At 43.5% G+C, this 7,474-nt stretch overlaps 1 protein-coding gene across 3 annotated transcripts in view; it reads left to right on the top strand.

The window, feature by feature from the left end:
* Positions 1 to 2,451: 2,451 nt before the first annotated feature.
* The window catches only part of DNAJC5 (DnaJ heat shock protein family (Hsp40) member C5), a 49,762-nt gene continuing 44,739 nt past the window's right edge, over positions 2,452 to 7,474 (top strand). For 2 of the 3 annotated variants that reach the window (XR_003568291.1, XM_027852443.1), the window contains exon 1: positions 2,452 to 2,531. The gene's annotated coding sequence lies outside the window, so the exon portion shown is untranslated. Of the gene's footprint in view, positions 2,532 to 5,398; positions 5,487 to 7,474 lie in introns of those variants that run through there. The other variant, XM_027852449.1, reaches the window with a different exon arrangement.

Raw genomic sequence — 7,474 nt, 5'->3', positions numbered from 1 at the left:
TTCCTATGACAAGCATTTTTTCTTTTACCTTCATATCAATGGTTAGCTTTTTTCTTTTTTAAACTGGTCTTGATGTTCTTCCAACTTCAAGAAGCTGATGTTACACCATAGAGGAATCAGTAACAACCCCTCCAGCTGCCAGGTCCTTCTTTAGAGGATTAATTAGGCTGTTTTGCACCAAGTTTGTCAGTTTATTGGCATTTCTTGTTTTCAACCAAACTTTCCTTTGTGCTTTAGTGCAACAGACCCTGTTTAATTGTGGGCTTTAATGATCCTTGAAAGACTTGATTTCCCTACACCAACAGTCACCAATATTTTTACAGTCACTGAAGTGCTCTTTAAGTTACAATTTTTGCACATGTCCTCAGCATAATATCCATTCTTAAAAATCACAGAAATAACACAACAAAAGAGGGCAATGAAACATATTTGGCATCTTTGGCCAGTGACCAGAAGACTAAAAGTAGAGAATCCAGTTCAATCTGGTTTCATTCGGTCAAGGTCAGGCCTGAGTCAGCTTAGTGTTAGTGGAAGCAAAGGCATGACCTTTATTTGTCCCAAGTAATTTGCAGACTGCTGCTTTTTCTGACTTGAGTAATAATAATAAATTTAAATGTAGTGGCTCTGATGGTGAAATTGAGCCTGCTGGGGTGAACCAGATCCAGAAGTCATAAGTAGATGTCAAATAATGTATGGAGCTTATTCCTTATTAGGATATATAAACACATCATAAGAATGTTCTTGTACAAGCAAAGGGAGAAAAGTAGTCCCAAAGTGAGTAAGTTACAGGGCAATTCGCTGAGGTATTTACATTTAACTTTTTAAAAAATTACAGTAATTCATAGTTGAAGGTTGACTGGTCAGCTTCTGACTTCTTGCTGAGGGTACCAAATAATTATCTCTTTAATTACAAATTCCGAGGTCTGTCCTTCCAACCCCTAAACACCATACTACAGCTTCAACTAGGGTGGGATCAGAAGAAGAGTATGATTAACCGTATCTATTATTAGAATTTAGTTTATCCAGGCTAACCCATCCATTCTACAGACTGAGGAGACTGAGACGGAAAGGCTAAACGACTTTCCACTTCTCTTTGGCATGCACTTCCCTTATTTCCACCTGATGAAATAACCTTCAAGGTCCAGCTCACATCTCCACAAAGCCCTGATGTTAAAGTATTCTCTCCAAATTTTCTTGGAGCACATTTGGCTCTTTCCTTATATAGTTTACTTTGTATTATACTTATTCTCGTGGGAAGGGATTGTTTTTTATCTTTTCCTTCCACAGACAGACCCTGAAAGGTGCTTAATAAGTGTCTATTAAATTAAATGGCTCAAGTACACAGAGAAAGTAAAAGCCATCTGTAAACATTCAAAATCATAAGAGTTGCCATTTGGTCACTTCATAAGCTTTATTTCCAGAGGCTACATGGTGTAATGAGGGAAAAACAAAAAACCTGTCCTATAGTTTGGGGGAGCGGGGCAGGTAGGTTACTAGCTCCCTCCCAGCTCTGACATTTAGTAGCTGTTATCTTCGCCAAGTCGCCACTCTGGGCCTCAGTTCCCTCACTCGTAAAACGAGACTACACTCCCCTCCCTACGCCCCACCCCCTCATTCCTGCCCCGGGCGGTCGGGAGGAAAGAGCCTAGGAAACCTTAGAAAGTTATCATTACTATCCAGATCTATTGAACTGGTTTCTCCAGCTTGGAGCGTCCACCGGACACCCAGTCGGGACCTCTGTCGGGCGCCGGGGGAAACGCACCTCCGGCCACTTCCCGTCAGCGGCTCCGGGGAGCAGGAGGGAGCAGGGCAGGTCAGCGCCCCCCCGCGAGCCCGAGGGGGAAGCCCAAGGCGAGAGGCGCGAGCCCCACGTCCACGTGGAAGAAGCTGCCGCGATCCCGCCCACAAGCGACCGCCTCCACCCCGCTTCTGCCGGGGACCACAAGCTGCCGCCCTGGCTAGAAGGACGGAGGTGGCCCCGCAGACCCGCCACTGGTGCAGGCTGGTGGCAACCGGTTCACGGCCGCGGCTCTGTAAAGACTCTTTTATTCCTCCGAGAAACCGAGAGGTTGAGGAAAAAGAGTCCGGCTGCTGCCGGCTTTCCCTAGGGATGCTCAGACGCGAACCCCGCCCCCTTTCCCACGCCCAGTCAAACTCCTCACGACGTGCGCGCGCCCACCCCCAGCTGCGTTTCTCCTCTTCCCCCTCCTCCCAGCCTCCTCCCGCGCGCTCTCGAGCGGGGGGGGTGAGGGGGGTGTCTTTGGGGATGCGCACGTAGGGCGGTGTGTTGCGTGAGCGCGCGCGACTCCTCTTCCTCCGGCCCGTCACCCCGCCCCCTTCACCCCTACCTCTACAGTCGCCGCCGCTCCCGGGCTCTCTGCCGCCGTCGCTGCCGCCGCCGCCCAGGATCTCACGAAGGAGCGGTCACCGGCTGTGGAGACCGTGCGGCCCAGGCCCAGCACCGGGCGCGGAGCCGGAGGCACACACCGACTAGCCGAGCCGAGCCGGCCGGCCAGATTTAGCCGGGGCAGGTAAGCGTCTGAGGAGAGAGGCCGGGCTGGGCCTCCTGTTCTTGGCGCCGGCGCCCAGGCCCGGCTTCTCCCTCTCCTCCTTCACACGTAGCCCTCAGGCCAAGATGGAGCCACGGGCGTCGGGGGTGGGGAGAGGAGATGGTGCCGCAGCGTCGCCGCCACCGCCGCCACGGGAGAGGGGGAAGGGCGGGGAGCCGGGGAAGCCGAGGCCGGGGGAGCCTGGGGCGTGGAGACCCCCGCGGCGGTGGTGGGGGGAGGATTCCGGCGGAGACACGGACGGGCTTGGGAACCCCGGCCGGGAGGGGAGGACACGGGCACAGGCACTGGGCAGAGCTCCCGGTCTAGGGTACGGGGACACCCACTTGGGGGGACGTAGAAATGAGGAACCTGAGCCAGGAGAAACGGGGGAGGGGACATCGCGCCGAGGAGTAGGGGGAGGGGACGGAGCGGAGAAACCGGAGGGGAAGCTGGGACGGGATGCAATACTGGAGCAAGACGAGTAAGCGATGGAGAGGGGATTTGTTGGGTGAGTGGGAGAAACGGGGTGCAGGGACCTTAAGCTGGGAGGGTCCGCAAGGGGAGACTGGGTGGTGGGCACCCTTGGGGAAAAGGGGTTAAAAGAAGTAATGAAAGAGGGGTATGGAAATGGGGGCATGAAGGGAACCTGTGGAACCTTATGGGGAAAAGTGTAAACCTTCTGGGGCCGTATCTGCTGTGAAATAGTGACAGGCCTGGGCAATAGAAGATTGAGAGTTGTAGATAGGCCTTGGGAAGACTTGATTAAGGATACAGGGAGGTGATGTCTTGGATTTGGTCACTCGTTGGTCCTGTGTTGATGTTGCCTTAGTGAGGTAAGTATCTTGACAAATGATTTTGGGCATAGAGAATGGGGAGGTATTTTCCCTAGGGAATTTGGATGCTAAGATTTTTTTAACCAGAAGGAATATGTCATTATACTATTTCCTTTTAGTACTAGGTCCCTATAATGTTAATTGTATACCTTTTTTTTTTCAAATTGGGGTAAAACCCCAAGGTTATTTTAGTTTAGTCGGTAAAATGCATTTCTTGATGGAAAATGATAAGCTGCAGGGGTTCTAGATTGCTTTTTCTTGTCTAATTCTAATGTTTTCTTGTTTTGTTTTTTTCTTAAGAGTTTGGGTGGCTGGAATTAGACAGGAGGGAGAATACCTGTAATATATTAAGAAGTATCTTTTCCAGTTTTCAGATGGAGGGGTTTGTTTTCATTCCAACAGTATGCCTCAAAATAGCAACTGAAAGAATTGGTGAAGTGGAACTGAAAAATCTTGTACCTTTTCTATTTTGTCTATAATTTGTTGTCAGATATGTTGGAAGAAGTATTTGAGCATGTTGTTATCCCAGAAAAAGTGATAGTAATGAATGCTCTAACCAGATTCTCAAATAGAAAAAGAATTAGACTTCCTGTTTTAGCAGTTTGGGGTTTGATAAAACACCAGCTTACGCATATTATGTAGATTTTGATTTAAGGGAGCCTTGTGGTAGGCAACATGGCTTTGTGAATATAGCAGACCTCAGAGACTGTGAGACTTAGGATGAAGGCTTCTGAGTCTTCTAGATGTGTGAAGTCACTTCTCAATGCCCTAGGCAACTCTCAAAGACTGTAATTGACTATGCCAGTGAAATCACAGTTCTATTCTCTCCCTATCCCTGTCCATATGTTGTAGCATTATTTAGTGTCTTTTTAAAAAAAAAAATTACAGTCTTTAGTGTTGGAAATTCATTCTTTCAATTGAACATGTATTAACTTTCTAAGTAAATTTTAAAATGTAAGGGTTTTAAGTGATTCAAAATATTATATCCAAACTTGTGAAGAATCTGCAGTTTTGACTGTGTAGGGAGCTCCCTCCACCAACCCTTCTGTGACATACTATGTCTAAAAGTATCTTCAAGACATCATATAACTGTGGCAGGGTCTGTATTAGAACCACATTATTTTCAGCAAGCTTATTCGTTATTTTGAGGACTTTTAGGTGTTCATTGGAGCCAAAATTTGATTAAATAAATGGAGGGAGACAAACCTTGTCAAGAGATGCCCAGGGACAATTCTCTTTAGCTACTTAAGGAAGGGCAAGAAATATCAGACCTAAAAAGGAAATTAGAAGTAAATGTTTCATTTTTGTTTTTATTTTCATGTTAAGTGGTTTTGTCCACACTTAAGTTTGAGCTGCTGATTAGATATTTTGACTAGTGGAGCATAGTGTTGTAGGTGTTCTGTTAGATTTCTTAGCTATCTCAGTAGTCACAGAATTTGTCCATTAAAAACTAATTTAAGAGCAAAACCTTGACTGTTTCTATCCATTATCATGTTCTATTTCTATTTCTCATGAAGGTGGAAACATTTTACCCCATATAGAAAGCTAATTGAAATTAGGTTAGTTTGTGTTAATTACTTTGCTGCTTCGTGTGTGTGTGTGTCTGTGTGTGTGTACGTACACATACACACATATATAGTTAAATATTAGTCATATATCATCTTTCACCTGGAAGATAAAAATAAGAAGAAACCTTAACTTCACAATTTGTGGAACTATTTAAATTAGTGTACATAGATTACTGGATCTCTCATTAATGGATTCACTATCGTCTTTCATCTCTGTCAGTACTCTGGGAGATGGGGAAGAATGGTGTAGCAATGTGGGATTAAGTTCCAAACTAAGCTGAAAGTCTATAGGAGAGCCGATTATGTTTGACCTTCTGTGTGGGTATGAGTCTTCACCTGACAGAAAGGACATATCTATTTAGGTGAAGTCTCATCATTGTCATCACTGCCATAACCAACAATGAATGATGAGACAGGACCATCAACAAGAGCTCTAAAGCACAGCCAGTCCACCAGCCTTATAAGGCCTAATTGCCAGCTGCAGTACAGTACTGTTGGACTTGGTGACAGAAGAGCTTCCAGACAGCTCCTTTATGGTAAGTTTTAAATAGGGCAATAGCAGGTAGAGTTTGTGGAAGAACACTATTAAGACTTGATGAAGAAAAACTTGAAGCCATACACTGTAGGTATTGGCCTGTGGGAAGCAAAAACTACCAAAAAAAATCAACTTAAATAACAGGTGAGATAGCCTGTTATTCAGAAAATCAACCAAAAATATTTGCTAATCTCTTATTTGTACACAGTTACGTGCTAGATACTGTCAGAATGAGCCAGTCCTTTTCTTGCTTTCAAAAGCCATATACAACCTATGTGATAAGAAGAGAGCCACCCACAAACAGCAATAGATTTTTCGGATATACCCAGTATTGAAAGGGATACTGGGTCAAGAATCACATTTTTGTTATCATACTTATAAGAAAAGGTCAAAACACTGTAGAATTCTTACTTTTTAATACAAAGAACATAGAATCATAAACAACTATGTAGTGACATCTTGGTGTTTCAGTGGAGTATTTTGGAAATCTATCTGGTTCCCTATTAGTCCCTGTTTTAAAAAATGTTCTGGAAAGGATTCCTAAACATTCTAGATCATTATAAAGAAGACTTCTTTAGCATGGTTCTCTTCAGGATAGGTTTGGAGCACATTAACATTTGTTAATTTGTTAGAGTTTAAGGAATCACCATTCCTTTATAAACCCAGGGCCATGGGGGGATATTCTATTGCTAGTTTCTCAAAATCCTTATTAGATGACATTTTGAACCCTGGAATACTACAAAGCCATTTAAGTACAATTCACAATAATGAAAAGAGCTTGGACCAACCATCCACACTGAAAAGAACACAGTGGATGAAAAATGCATATTGCCCATATTGTAACATGCAGCAGTCCATTCAGTTAGTCCCAGTGTTTAAAGTAAAATATTTGTCTCAGAGGAATGTGGCAGCTGGATTATGAACTGGGCTTAGAATTGAGCAGGAGGAGGAGGAAACTAGGTCGGGTTTGGGAAATGTGTAGTGCTTTCAGTAATCTGACTGCTTCCTCCTGACCCATCTGTTTAACAGTCTTCAAATGGTGATATATAGTTATAAACAATGGGGAATAGTGATCTCAGAAGAATAAAAATTAATGGGAAAAAAGCATTATAAGCTTAAGCAGGTTGTAGACCATTACCAGTGATGGCTTGAACTGAAGATATTGAGTAATTGTGTATTGTGTAAAAGATTTTGAGGGTTTGTATGCCTGGGAAAAGAGGTGTGCCATATTTTGAGAATGAAACAGTGGTTAAACAGTCTGAATGATACATTGATACTCTTGATATATTAACACAAGGAGAAACCTGCTGTTGAGTACTTCCTCTATGAAGTATTTATGGCAAAACACTAACAAAAAAGCACAGAGTTCAAGAACATTTAGACATGTTAGGATAGCTAGACTGAGTATCACACCAATAAAATTATTGCTTTTTCAAAATAAAATGAGTGGAAAGTGTATAGGCCTTAAACCTGTATTATAACCATCTTCTAAATGAGTCTGAACTCCACAGTCGTTCGTTCCTGATGAAATTCATTTTGAGAAAGTGATGCAGAAATTTGGACTTCCTGGTTAGCAGCAATTCTGATCAGGACATAATTATGTAATGGTTTTTCTTGGAGAAAATGAGTAATTTCTTTATATATCAACCTAAAAAGTTGTTACCAACAGGTTACTCTAGGAAGCGTAGTCTATATATCTTAAAACATTACATTACAGTGTATTCTGTATATCTTAAAATGTAGTCCAGGGATGTCAGCAGGGGTCCTTGAAACCCATTCGGGAGTTTGCGAGGTCAAAACTATTTTCATAATAATAACTAAGATATTTTACTTTCCAATATGGTAAATATTGATAGATGTAACCCACATAAACAAAAGCTGGAAGGGGGGGTCTTCAGTAATTCTTATAGAATATAAAGGGATCCTGACACCAAAAAGTTTGCAAACTGTCACTCTAGTCAGACGTTCCCAAAGTGAGCTATACCGCCC

The sequence above is a fragment of the Vombatus ursinus genome, unplaced genomic scaffold, assembly GCF_900497805.2.
Source record: "Vombatus ursinus unplaced genomic scaffold, bare-nosed wombat genome assembly UNPS02000580.1, whole genome shotgun sequence".
Taxonomy (NCBI): domain Eukaryota; kingdom Metazoa; phylum Chordata; class Mammalia; order Diprotodontia; family Vombatidae; genus Vombatus; species Vombatus ursinus.
This window is presented reverse-complemented; position numbering and strand designations above follow the sequence as displayed.